Here is a 15,176-nt window from a genome sequence, read left to right as displayed (position 1 = left end):
AGAAGGAAAGAAATAACAAGATTAGAGCAGAAATAAAGGAAATAGATGATTTTCAAAACAAAGAAAAAGTCAAAAGAGTTAGTTTTTTTAAAAGGTGAAATTGTCAACCTCTTGGTATTCTAAGAAAAGGGAGAGAAGATGAAAATGAATCAGAAATGAAAGAAGAGACACTACAGTTGATGCCACAGAAATATAAGGATCATAAGAGACACCTATGAACAATTACATGCCAATAAACTGGAAAACCCAGAAGAAATGGATACATTCCTAGAAACATAAAACCTACCAAGTCTAAATCATATAGTAATACAAAGTCTGAACATAGTTATAACTACTATGGAGATTGAATCAGTAAATAAAAAACTTCCCAGTGATGAAAAGCCCTTGCCCAGTGGCTTCATTGGTGAATCCTACTAAACATCTGAACAATTAAAGCCAACATTTCTCAAGCTCCTCCAAAAATTGAAGAGGAGGGAAAGCTTCCAACTAGTTTAAGTGACCAGCTTTATCCTGATACCAAAGCCAGACAAAGACACCACAGGAAAATTATACACCAATAACTTTTATGAATATAGATGCAAAAATCCTCAACAAAACAGTAACAAACAGAATCCAGAAGCATCTTAAAATAATCATACATCATGACTAAAGGGGTTTTATCCCTGCGATGCAAGGAGGACGGTTCAACATACAAAAATCAATTAATGTTATATACTACATTTACAGAATGAAAAATAAAAGTTATGTAATAATCTCAACAGGTGCTGAAAAGGCATTTGACAATATTCAACACTGTTTTATGATAAAAACTGTCACCAATTTTAGAAATAAAAGGAATATACCTCGACATAATAAAGGCCATATATGTAAAGTCCACAGCTAACATCATACTCGATAGTGAAAAACTGAATGTTTTCCCCCTAAGATCAGAAATAATACAAGGATTCCATTCTTGCTATTTCTGTTCAAAACAAGAAGTCCTAGCTTGAATAATTAGACAAGAAAAAATAAAAGGCATCCATATCAGAACGTAAGAAGTAAAACTGTCCCTGTTTTCAGGTTATATGACCTTATATATGTGTAACCCTAGAGACTCCACCAAAAAGCTGTTAGAAGTAATAAATGAATTCAGTAAAGTTGCAGGATACAGAGTCAACAAATAAAATCTGTTACATATCTGTACACTAACAGTGAGCTATACGATAGATAAATTAGGAAAACAGTTACATTTACAATAGTATGAAAAAGAATAAAATACTTGGAAATAAACTTAAATAAGGATGTAAAAGACTTCTAGATTGAAAACTACAAAACCTTGGTGAAATAAAGAATACATAAATGAATGGCATTTTGTATTCATGTGTTGAAAGAATCTTGCTAAAATGTTCACAGATTCAATGCAATCAAAATCACAATGGCATTTTCTAAATAAATAGAAATAACAATTCTGAAATTCATATGGCAACACAAAAGATTGTGAATAGCCAAATCAATCTTGAGAAGGAAGAATATACCTGTAGGCATCACACTTTCTGATTTCAAAATACATTACAAAGCTACCACAATTAAAAGAGTATGGTATTAGCATAAAGACAGATGTATAGGCTAAATGAAACAGAATAGAGAGACCAGAAATAAATTCATGACCAGAAATAAATGGTCAATTGACCATTGACAAGGTTTCCAAGAATATATAACAGAGAAAGAAGATTCTCTTCAATAAATGGTGCTAGGAAAGCTGGATATCCACATGTGTAAGAATGAAATTGAACTCTTACACCAAGCACAAAAAGCAGATCCAAATGGATTAAAGACTTAAATGTAAGACATGAAACTCTAAAAATCCTAGAAAGCAGCAAAGGAGGAAAACTTCTTGACATTGATCTTTACAATGTTTTCTTGAATATGACACCAAAACTGCGGGTGACAAAAACAATTAGACTACATCAAACTGAAAGTCTAATGCAAAGCAAAATAAACAATCAACAAAGTTAAAAGTCATCCTACAGATTAGGAGAAAATATTTGCAAACCATATATATGACAAAGGTTTAATTTCCAAATATATAAGGAATTCCTTCAATTCCATAGCCAAAAAAACTCTCAGGTCTACTAAAAATAGGTTAAAAACTTGAATAGATACTTTTCTAAAGAAGACATACAATTGGCAGTAAGTGTATATGACAATGTTCAATGTCAGTAATCATCAGGGTATTCCATGAGAGAGAAAGGTCTTGGGGGATGAGAGGTCACCTGAAGAGAAAGGCCACATAGAAAAGAATCAGTGCCCCAGCTGGCAGCCCACAACAAGGCCTTAGACATACTAGGACGCCGTCTTGGACCATACAGCCCAGCCCAGCTCTCAGCTTAATGCACCCGCATGAATGAGCTCAGCCAATACTGTTTAGTGTGTAGATTAGCAATCCCCAGTGAGCCCTACCCAAATTCCTCACCCACAGAATTGGAACAGCAGATCATTATTCTTATTATTTTTTGAAATGGAGTTTTGCACTTGTTACCCAGGTTGTAGTGCAATGGTGCGATCTTGGCTTACCACAACCTCTGCCTCTTGGGTTCAAGAGATTCTCCTGCCTCAGCCTCCTGAGCAGCTGGGATTATAAGCATACGACACCATGCCTGGCTAATTTTGTATTTTTAGTAGAGATGGGGTTTCTCCATGTTGGTCAAGTTGGTCTCGACTACCAATCTCAGGTGATCCACCCGCCTCGGCCTCCCAAAGTGCTGGGATTACAGGCATGAGCCACCATGCCCAGCCCATTATTATTTTAAGTCACTAAATTTTGGGATGTTTCTCAAGCAGCAATACAGGATGAAACAAAACTCTTCTTAATTACAGGACACTATTATCTGATAGTGTCCTATTAGATCCTCTTGTTAATGATTGATCTAAAAATTTTTCATCAGTAGTCTTAAGTAATATTTGTTTATAATTGTGTATGTCTTTTTTAATCTTTGTCAAGTTTTGCTATCATTGTTATTCTTTGGAAGTTTTCTTTTTTTTCTGTGTTCTAAAATAATTTCAGAAGTTCAGAATGATCTACTCTTTGAAGCTATGGTAGAATTCCCTCTTTTTAAATTTTTAATTATTATGAATACATACTAGCTGTACATAATTAATGGAGTATGTGTGATATTTTAAAACAAGCATACAATATGTAATGATCAAATCAGAGTAATTAGAGTATCTGTCACTCTAATAATGTGTCATTTCTTTGTGTTAGGAACATTCCAACTCCACCCTTTTATTTTGAAATATACAATAAATTATTAACTGTAGTTACCCTATTGTGCTACTGAACATCAGATCTTACTCCTCCTACCTAATCCTCTCTCTCTCTCTCTCTATATATATATATGTATATACATAAATATATAAAACCATTAACCCTCTTCTCTTTATCCCTCCCTCCCTCTTCACTCTTCACTACTCCTCCTGACTTCTAGTAGCCATCATTCTATTCTCCATCTCCATGAGTTCAATATTTATTCAGCTTCTGAATATGAATGAGAACATGTAGTATTTGTCTTTCTGGCCTGGCTTACTTAATTTAACATAATGTCCTCTGGTTCCCTCCATGTTGTTGCAAATGATAGGATTTCATTCATTTTTATAGGTGAATAATATTACATTGTGTATATATACCACATTTCCTTTATTTGTTCACCTATTGATGGACATTTGGGTTGATTCCAAATTTTGGCTATTGTAACAGTGCTGTGATAAACATGGGAGTGCAATATTCCTTTGATATACTGATTTTCTTTCTTTGGAGTATATGCCCAACAGTGGGATTGATGAAACATACAGTGGTTTTGTTTTTGTTTTTTTGAGGAACCTCCATACTGTTCTCCATAGTGGCTGTACTAATTTATATTTCTTCCAACAATCCACAAGTGTTCCCCTTTCTCCACATCCTCACCAACATTCATCATTACCTGTCTTTTGAATAGAAGCCATTTTACGTGGGATGAGATGATATCTCATTGTCATTTTAATTTGAATTTCTCTGATGATTAGTGATGTTGAACATTAATCATCAGTACCTTATGCTTCTTCTGAGGTAATTCTTTGTCAAATTTTTATTTTTCCCATGGCTGTTGACAAGATTGATATTCAGCCCAAATGCTCATGTACGGCTACATTCTGTTTTGATTGTTGGAAGTCCTGCCTTAAAATCATCTAGAATATCAATCCTGAATATCAATCTATTTAGATCTTTCTCTTTCTTAAGTCAGTTTTTAAAAATTATATATTCTTTGAATATTATTTATTTCATCCCATTTTTCAGAATTTATTTGGCCATAATTGAACAACGTAGTCCATTGTGGTCCTGTAATTATTTCTGTTTCTGTATTATTCTGCCCTTAACCAATTCTTATTTTGTGTATTTGAATTTTTTTCTTTTTATTCACCTTAGCTAGTTTAGCTAGATGCTAAATCTATTTTATGTGTTTTTTTTTTTCAATGCACCAGCTTCTAGATTCTAACTCATATATTTTTGTGCTTATTTATATGAGTTTGTTACTTCTTTGGTCTATTTTGTGGTTCATTTTCTAATTTCTTGAAGAAGGTGCTAAATCATGTGGGAAAGTTTCTTCCTTGGCATTTGTCTAAATCATTATTTAAGTTCCAAAATCATATGAGTGTTGCTGCCAAAAGGCAAACTTTATTGCAGCTGTAATAATTGAGTGCAGCAAGGCTGGTGGGCAGGCTTTCCTTTGTGTACACAAACAGTCAACAGAAAAATGCTTGAGTTTTGAAATCGTTTTAAGCATTTTTTTTTCAAGAATTCTAAAATCAGTGAGGAAGACATATAGATTTGGGGTTAAGGATCACACAGGCTGGCTTTAGTAGTCTTGTGTGCAGAAATAAATATTGCAAAAATACTTTAGTGTATTTCATACATTTTTGTTAAATTGTAACACAATCAAGATACAATGAAAATGGCAGTTCTAAGTGGCCTGGGTATTGGAATGTAGAGTCTCCAGATGTATTCTGTATATTCTGAAGGACAGACATGGAAGAATAATTCGTCTGGAGCCACAGAGAGGATATTGAAGTGTACTTTGGTTTTGTGTCATGGACAGTTGAAGAAAGGAATAGCAAAAAATAAACTGGAAAAATAGAAAAAAAATCAATGTTAACAAAAGCAGATTAAGAAAAAGCAAGGGAAAGTGTATACAGATGATGATAAAAAGCCAGATGGAGATCAATAGTGCCTGCTGGGACACAAGAGATGAAAGAGAGACAGAGAAAGAGAGAGAGAGAGAGAGAGTAGACATAGAGGAAATATGTGAAAAAAATAGCAAATGGAGAAATAAGAGCAATAAGCAGAAATAAAGTTGAAAGATAACAAAAGGAAAGAGAAAAGATATGAGGGAAGAGACATACTGAGGATGAAAGGTACAAATAAAAGGATGTGCACAGGGTTAGGGAGAAGGGAAAGACAATATGCAAAGTTAGAGAAGAGTGAGACAAAAAAGGAGCAGGTGGGGTTAAGACCCAAAAAGTCCTGTAGGCTTTGAGGGATTAGTAAATTAAACTTCTCTTTCAGAGCCTGCAGTTCATTAAATAAATGGCAATCATACATCACTGGTCTTAGAAAAAATGCTATCTGCTTATCCAGTTTTTCACAGTTCATTGCAGACTCCAGCAATTAAATTTAGAATGTCTCCTCCCCAAATGAGAATGTTTCAGCAGCACAGCAAGCTGAGACTTCCTCTAGCAAGAGTTACCTCAGTGTTGTTTCATGGAGCAGCATTCCCACTGCACCATTCACATAGTCTATGTGAATGTGACTCCCTGCAGTTGTGCATACTGTCAGCTCCAGTTAGGGGCTAATCTCTGGGTAAAACAGAGGTGAGTGGAATGGAGCTACAGCTTGGTGACAACAAGGCAAGCCTAGATCAGGCCTGGCTAAACAGTATTTACTGTCTTATTAGGAGTATGGATTATACCTGCTTTTTTATAAGTTATGTAAAAGCAAATTTAAATCTAAGCTATGCATTGAAGAAATTTCTCTGGTTGACTAAACATTAACTTCAGGAAATTGTGTTTCATCCTTTTGCTTGATTCTCCGTCTAAAGAAAAGTTCCATAGCTAGCTCCTTTTGTTAGTTCTTCTCCTCCAGCTTCTAGGCTCCCAAATTGAATTAATAGAGTGAATCAACACCTGAGCATGCTGAAACCCCACAGGTCTAAATACAAAGACGTAATTTAAATCATACAGTTCTTTTTCATCCCTGAAAGGTCTTTATTCATAGTACCACATCACCGATTCCTCATTTAGCGTGCCTAGATATCTCCATTTTGTGTTTTCAACAAGTGGAAATGTGAAAGATGGCAAGAAGCCAACATATAAGGACTCCTATAGAAGGTGGGGCACATTTAAAAGGGCAGAGAACAGGAAAATTAAGACAATGTTTCTTTATTGTCTGGGAGGACTAGAGCGTGCTTGTTTCAGTGTGAAAATCTGAAAATTTTCTAGAAAGGAGAAGATGAGAACTTCCTTGTTAATGAAGTATCTGCTACATCTTATGACCCATAATTTTTTCCAAAAAAAATTTCCTTGTGTTTTTAGCCTATAGATTATTTTTAAAAATAATTTTGTCTTTAATTTGTCTATGAACACATGTTTTGCTCTGAATGGCTTGCAGGTTTGACTTTTTTTCTTTATGTAATTTTTCAGAAGAAAATTGATCATTTTGCTTTTGTATGTTGAATTTTTTTTACTTTTCTTTAAGCTACTGGAACATGTTGTTGGATGCATGCTTTTTTTGCCCCTCAGCATTTTTTTAAAAATATGAAAAAATCATTATGGTTCTTTATCATAAAAGTTGTAGACCAAAAAAATAGGTATATAATAGTTCTACTTCAAAGCATAGTATTTCTCTTTTCTCTATTTGTCAGTAAAACGATCTCAAGTTTACCTTAAGGCTGAGAATTTAGAACTATGAAGATCAAATTTTAAAAACCCAATTCCCACATCTATACTTTGTTACTTCTGAGGTTTCTCATAAGTGTATTTTCTAAGCTTATGCCTCGAATCTCTAAAATCTTATAAACAACTAATTATTTGCATATGTATAAAGACTAGGAGAACATTAACAAAACTTTATTCATGCTTAGTTTGTTCAAAAAAAAATTTTTTTTTTTGGGCTGCGGGGGACAGAGTCTTGCTCTGTTGCCCAGGCTGAAGTGCAGTGGCGCGATCTCGGCTCACTGCAAGCTCCGCCTCCCAGGTTCACGCCGTTCTCCTGCGTCAGCCTCCTGAGTAGCCGGGACTACAGGCGCCTGCCACCACGCCCGGGTAATTTTTTGTGTTTTTAGTAGGGACTGGGTTTCACCGTGTTAGCCAGGATGGTCTCGACCTCCTGACCTCGTGATCCGCGGGCCCTGGCCTCCCAAAGTGCTGGGATTACAGGCGTGAGCCACCGTGCCCGGCCTCAAATTTTTATGTTAAAGAATATTCATCAAACTAGCACCTGGAAGAAAGCCCAGGTAGCGCTAGTAAGAATGAACTGAGAACATTTGTTGTCATTTAGGCAGAAGATTTTACACAGCTGACTTTACAGGAAGGGCATACCCAAGGCTAGTGCTCCTCCTCTGCAGCTTCCTTTATAAAAGGAGCTGGTGCCGTAGTAGTAGAAGCAGGAGTAGCTAACATTTACTGAATGGTGCAAAGATGGGAAAGGTAAGTGCTATAATGCCCCATGAAATAGGTTAAGAATAGGCTTTACTGGAGAGGCTTAGAAGTCAACCGTTAGCAGAAAGAAGTACATGGTTTACATTTTGAATTATCCCATTGATTAGGGGTGCTGGAGTTTGGGGAAGCATTTGGACGTTCATTGGGTTTGTATTTCAAAGGGAGAGTGCCTGACTGCTACTCTACCTTCTTATAAGAGTGTAAACTCCTTTTCAGTGGAGAAATAAATGTTTTTGGCTCAGTTATCAAACCATCATGAATCAGTTAGGTATCATCTAAGGGAAGGGATGATGGAAATGCCAGCTGCCCAGAACCTGGAGGCCTTAAGAGGTGCTGTTAATGGTTGTAAAGAAAGCATTGAATCATTGGGAAGTTGGTTTTAGGAGAAGAAACTCCACAAAGTGGGAGATTCTTAAGACCCTCAGTTCTAGGTAGCACTTTGCCAGACAATCCAAGATGATCAATTTTGTTTGCCACACCACATGAGTGCATTTTATAAGCAAGGCACTATGTGAAGCACTACCCTTAGATGGAGTTATGATTATTTCCTTCATTTATAGACATGGATATTGAGTTTTGATGAGGTTAATTAGTCCAAGGATTTGCAACCATAAGTTCAGAAATTTGAATTTAAACAAAGGCATTCTGACTCTTGTGTTCACTGTGCTGTTTTCTTCTCCCTCATATGAACTTTATCTGATACCTAAGCCTTGAGCAATTGTTTAAAAATATGTTCAAACAAACAATTCTTTTTCAATTTCTGCCTTATGATTTTTAGAACTTGATTTTCATTCGGGAACTTATTTTTTCTAGGCCTTGAACCTCTCTACTTAATTTTAGGAAATTTATATCAAAGAAGAGTCACTTTCTAGTAAGTCTAGTAAGTACATATAGAGAGAGTTTAAATAGAAGAGGGCTCCCAAAATAGACTTGGCCTCTTATTTAATATTGTCTGGGCTTGACCGTGCCCCTTGGATGCCTAAGTAAAATGCCTTAAACCAATCTGTCTTGTTCTGTTTCATGAAGGAAAAAAAATGTAAAAAGTCTGTGCCTCCTTCAGACTTTGTGAAATATGCTTATTTTATAGGTTTTTTTTTCTGATTGATTTAAAGTAAGTTACTTAACTTCTCTGAGCCTTAGGCTTCTGATCTTTAAAAATTAAAAAGCTATACATTGCTCTAAGCTTTGTCCTGAGGATATAGAAAAAGAAGGTAGATAAAGAGCCTGGACATGTCAGTTCCTTATCCTTTTGTTCCATAATTTACTAGATGTTCTAAAATATTTATTTTCTTTAGAATATAATATTTAATTCTTACCTTAGTAAGATTGTGATAAATAATAAGTGGAAGGTTTACATTTTTGTGCTTCTTTTAAAGCTATGAATTTCTGCTGGCAACTTTTCAAGAGAACATACGGGTTCATGATGATTTCCTTTTTGGTTATTTTATGTTTCCCTTCCTGCTTCTAGTTATTTAATTTAAAAGCAATTCATTTCTGGTTTTGACTATGCCAGACATGTATTTCGGGGGTATGGTGATAAGACATAGTATGAAAGAAAATGTTGATTGTCAGCATTGCTGGTCACAGTTGTTAGCTGCAGAGAAATAAAGAACATTGAATGGTTCTTCAGAGATGGGCTTCTATTTATTGAGCCTTTGTGAAATAATTGAGTTTAAATAAATGGGTTGGATCATTGGCTTAGATCAGTTACTTAAAGTGTTAAAATGCCCAGAGATTGGGAGTGCAGATATTTTTGGCATACTGATTTTATTTCTTCTGAATATGTACTCAAAATATTAGGTTGGTGCAAACCTAATTGCAATTTTTGCAGTTTTTTAAGTAATTGCAAAAACTGTAATTACTTTTGCACCAACCTAATACAATTGCCATATCATATGGTAGTTCTATTTCTAATTTATTGAGGAACTTCCATACTATTTTTCATAGTAGACATACCAAGTTACATTTTCACCAATAATGTATAAGCATTCCCTTTTCTCCATATCCCCATCAACACTTATCTTTTGTATTTTGTCTTTTTTAATATGCATCTTGACAAGTATGAGTTAATACCTGTAGTTTTGATTTGCATTTCCCTGATGATTAGTGATGTTGTGAACATTTTCGTATACTTGTCTGTTGGCCATTTGTGTGATTTCCTTGGAAAAATGTCTATTCAGTTCCTTTGTTGACTTTTTACTTGGGTTACTTGGGTTTTTTCCCCTTTTTTGGTGTTCTTGTGTTTTGTTCTTGTTTGGTTTTATTTGCTATTAAGTTGTATGAGTTTCTTACATATTTTAAATATTAACCACTTACTGAATATATGGTTTCCAGTTATTTTCTGCCATTCCATAGCTTATCTCTTCACTCTGTTGATTGTTTCCTTGACTTTGCAGAAGTTTTGTTTTTAGTTTAATGTAATTCCACTTGTTCATTTTTGCTTTTGTTGACATTGAAGTGCTATTGGAAGCTTAGAGGTTGAATCCAACTCTTAATGCCAGAACTATGCTTCATACATCTGTTTGTAATATATAACTCAGTTTATCTGCAAACTTGCCTTGGAGATAAATCAATTTCCATCTATCTATCTGTTACATCTTCCCTCCTTTCCTGTCTTTCCATTGGTGAAACAGAACCTTGGTCTGAGCAGGAATTATGGGTGTCATCAATGGGGCAATAGCTTTAGCTTCCACTTTCACTGCCATAGCTTTATGCTTATATGACGAGTGTCTTTCTTTAATACAATCATCAACCCTAGGACTTCTCCATTCATAGTAACATGATGTGATAAAGAATCTTAAAAATAACACAGGTATTAAAATGATCTTGGTGAGATTTAAAAGCATTCTATATTTCAAATACAGATCAATTAGAATTAAAATGACAGCACTTTGGGAAGATAAAAATAATACAACAGAAAACAAAAACAAGATCTACATGTTTTTGTTTTGTGTTTTGTTTTTTATGTGCTCTTTGCTCTTTCAAAGAAAGGGGGATTGTTGAGCTTATGATGAAATATTTTTACAGTAGTTAATAAACATGCATTAACTGCTTAATTAGAATGTAAACTCTCTGAAGCGTTCGTATCCAGGACAGATGTTTTCAGATTTCTGTCTGCCTGTCAGGGAAATTGATGTTTCCAAGTAACTCAGCCTTCTTATAGTGGTCTCTTGCTATGGATTTAAATGTAAGCAAGAAACAGACCTAATAGAGGTGATGTGTTCCTTCAGTAAGCATTAATTGAATACTTCTGTGTGAAGTCATTGTGGTAGGCTCTGGGAATATAAAGAAAAATAAACCATGCCCAACTGCATGATTGATTGGATTCTTGTCTAGAACTACTGCTCGTGACTCTAGCATGTTGGTTGTCCACCAAAAGTTATTTGGAACTTTGCACCCAAATAGTTTACTTTTCCGTAAGTTTATTTATTCAATAATTATTTATTGAATGCCTAATATAGGCCAGATACTATGAAAGCAAATGTCTCAGATATAGTACTTAATAAAAATTATACTTCTTCCACAATGGAGCTTTCAATAAAATATAGGAGATAGATGTTAATTAAAACCACACATATTCATGTAAAATTACACAAAAAATGTATTAAATCTCTGTAATGATGAGTATGATGGAGGAGAACTACATTGTGTTATGAATAGTGATGTGTCCTGAGGGAGAGGTACATGATGTATGAAGGCATGTACTGGTAGGGAGGGTTCAGGGAAGGGAGGCTATATGCCAAACAGAAGGGACAGAATGTGCAAGTTCCTATGGTGCAAGGGACCATGGAGCACTTAAGGAACTAAAAACCAGTGGTATGGCTGGCTCATGAAGACTACAGAGGGAGAGGTGACTAGGATTTTCCATTTTATCTTAGGAACCGCAATAAGCATTAAATGTGTTTTATGTGGGAGAGTGAGGACTGGAAGGTAATGAGTATGTGTTTGTGTTTGAGGTTGTGACATAATCAGAGACGTGAAGTACTATAGCTAAGTGACTTTGGTAAGTTAACTTCTCTAAACCTAAATGTCTTCATATGGAAAGTGATGTAATGATAACACCTTCGTTTTTGGTTGCTTATGAGAAATTAGGTAGTCAAGTAAATGTGTTTATTACAGTACCTGGCACTGTAAGCACAAAAAGGTTATTATTATTACATAAATGAATATAGTATAAAATAATCTATAAATATTCCAATATATTAATGTAGTATTATAAGTTGGTATAATAATTATTACTTAATATCATTTTTCTTTTTCTTTTTTTTTAAATTATACTTTAAGTTCTGGGGTACATGCACAGAGCGTGCAGGTTTGTTACATAGGTATACATGTGCCATGGTGGTTTGCTGTACCCATCAACCCATCATCTACATTAGGTATTTCTCCTAATGCTATCCCTCTCCTTACTCCCCACCCCCACCAGGCCCTGGTGTGTGGTGTTCCCCTCCTTGTGCCCATGTGCTCTCATTGTTCAACTCCCACTTACGAGTGAGAACATGCGGTATTTGGTTTTCTGTTCCTTTGTTAGTTTGCTGAGAATGATGGTTTCCAGCTTCATCCATGTCCCTGCAAAGGACATGAACTCATTCCCTTTTGTGGCGGCATAGTAGTCCATGGTGTATATGTGCCAAATTTTCTTTACCTAGTCTGTCATTGATGGGCATTTGGGTTGTCTCCAAGTCTTTGCTATTGTGAATAGTGCTGCAATAAACATACACGTGCATGTGTCTTTATAGTAGAATGATTTATAATCCTTTGCGTATATACCCAGTAATGAGATTGCTGGGTCAAATGGTATTTCTGATTCTAGATCCTTGAGGAATCTCCACACTGTCTTCTACAATGGTTGAACTAATTTACACTCTCACCAACAGTGTAAAAGTGTTCCTATTTTTCCACCTTCTCTCCAGCACCTGTTGTTTCCTGACTTTTTAATGATCGCCGTTCTAACTGGCATGAGATGGTATATTATTGTGGTTTTGATTTGCATTTCTCTGTGACCAGTGATGATGAGCTTTTTTTCATATGTTTGCTGGCCACATAAATGTCTTCTTTTGAGAAGTGTCTGTTCATATCCTTTTCCCACCTTTTGATAGGGTTGTTTGGTGTTTTCTTGTAAATTTGTTTTGTTATTGCCATTGTTGGCTTTGTTAGGTAGGGAGAACATGAAATATGCCATTCAATATAGCCTGCACTAGATTAGTGGCAATAGAAATGGAAAGGAGATGAATAAACTGCATAATACTTAGAATAAAGAGCAATAGCATTTGGTGATCATTACATATGAAAGGGTGACAGGAAGGAGATGAAAATACCAAAGGTGCTTCTTTTTTTTCCAGGCCGAGCAACTGGTTGAATAGTTGTGTCATTCACTAAGACAAAGAATGATGGAAGAGGACAAGGCAGAGTTGGGGGTAGGAAAAGATTGTGGGTTTGGCTTTGGACATGTTGAATTTGTGGTACTGCTTTTGAGTTCTTTCAGTGGAGATATTAAGTAGGCAGTGAGTTTCAAAGTTTTGTAGTTCAGGAAAGAAGCCTGGGCTGTGAGTCATTTGAATAAATGTGACGATTAAAGTCATGGGCACAAGCAACATTTCCTTGGGAAGGAACACAGTAACATGAGAAACAGGCCTCTGGTAGAATTTTGAGGAATGTCACCATTCAATGTATGGAAAAAGGAGAAGGACATAAAAGCAAAAAACAAACCAAGCCTTAGGAACAGCCAGAGAGTTAGAAGAAAATAAAAGAGGATTTATAAAAACTTAAGAAAAATTTATAAAAGATTGTGATAACCTTAAAATATGATATAGTAATGCTTTAAATATTTTAAGTGTATGGAGATGTTGATTTCAAGGACAGATAAAGGCTTTCCTAAAATCTACCCATTCAGATAGTGATAGAATCTTCATTTTTCATTATCCCTGAGCATACATTGTGTTCACTGAATGTAGGTGACAACAGGAGTCATTCCCATATGTGTGTACGATATTTCTAAAGAACTTATAGTAGAAACCTAATAAAACATTTTTGTAAAGTGTTTTATTAAATGCATTACATGGGAAGGGTGGTAATATTGTATACCATATATAATGTATATTTATGTATATACAACAGAAATGAATTTATATTCTCTAATAAAACATTTACACATATCAAAATACCAAGAAATCGTGAAGGCAGATTATTACTTAGAAGCAAAATTTAATGGCTTTTCTGATTAATTGACAGGTTTACAGCTGTTTGTAAAATTTTACTAGTCTATCAGACTTTGTTTTGGAGGTATGGTCTTGCTCTATTGCCCAGGCTGGAGTGCAGTGGCACAAACATAACTCAGCAGACTCAAACTCCTGGGCCCATGAGATCCTCCTGCCTCTCAGCCTCCTGAGTAGCTAGGAGTACAGGCACACACCACCACACCTAGCTAATTTTTTTATTTTTATTTTTGTACAGACAAAGTGTTGCTGTGTTGCCCTGGCTGATCTCAAACTCCTGGCCTCAACTGGTCGTCCCACCTCAGCCTCCCAAAGTCTTGGATTACAGGCATGAACCACCATGACTAGCCAAAAAAATTTTTTTAAATAAGATTTATGAATTATTTTTGCATATATATGTGTGTGTATACATATATATATGCAAAATATATATAATTATATATACATATATATACACGTGTGTGTGTGTATATATATAATTGTATATATACATATATAATTATATATACATATATACATATATACACATATATACATATATATAATTATATATACACATATATAAACATATATGTGTGTGTGTATATATATATAATTATATATATATATAATTAGCAGTGGCATTGTGTATCTCCTCAATCAGTTTATCCAATAAACAAAGCATATATGCATATTTAGGGGATTACTCTCTTTCCATAGCACGTTTAGTCCTAGTACTTCCTTTTCATTTGTGAAAGGGAAACAGCACAAACAGCTTGACCAGAAACTTTACATGAAAATGTTCATGTCAAGGGCTACAATGAAATCAGAAGTGTTAGAACAGACTCAAAAGATCCTCTAAGCAGGCTTGAGGCACTCTGCAATATGGACTCCATGAGGAATACTAATGACCAGAAGGAGGGCATGAGAAAGGTACTAGTCAGGAGAAGTGGAGACACCATGACTGTATAAAAATTGTGTGACATTTATGTTCAAGAATATCTTTATTACCCCCCGAGATATATATGTGTGTGTATGTATATATATAATATGTATTTTATATATATATAAAATTTTGTTTTTATTTCATTTCCTACCTCGTTTTTTAAAGAGTACATCTACATCCAACACTAATCATGCCTTCTATCTTTAATAAATTGTCATATCCATTCTGAACAGCTTCCACTTTCAATGCCAACTCTGTCAGTGCAATATATGATCAGTAATTGCTAAGCATCCATCATATCTGAAGTGATA

General features: G+C 35.0%; 1 protein-coding gene and 1 non-coding gene across 13 annotated transcripts in view; both read left to right on the top strand.

Moving 5' to 3' along the window:
• The window catches only part of TMEM232 (transmembrane protein 232), a 326,702-nt gene that overhangs the window by 214,929 nt on the left and 96,597 nt on the right, over positions 1 to 15,176 (top strand). The gene's annotated exons all lie outside the window — the stretch shown is intronic.
• On the top strand, positions 9,521 to 9,605 carry MIR548F-2 (microRNA mir-548f-2). The gene has a single exon (NR_035883.2). It is a non-coding gene; the product is annotated as a microRNA mir-548f-2 (primary transcript).

The sequence above is a fragment of the Pan troglodytes genome, chromosome 4 (assembly GCF_028858775.2).
Source record: "Pan troglodytes isolate AG18354 chromosome 4, NHGRI_mPanTro3-v2.0_pri, whole genome shotgun sequence".
In the NCBI taxonomy this organism is placed as follows: domain Eukaryota; kingdom Metazoa; phylum Chordata; class Mammalia; order Primates; family Hominidae; genus Pan; species Pan troglodytes.
This window is presented reverse-complemented; position numbering and strand designations above follow the sequence as displayed.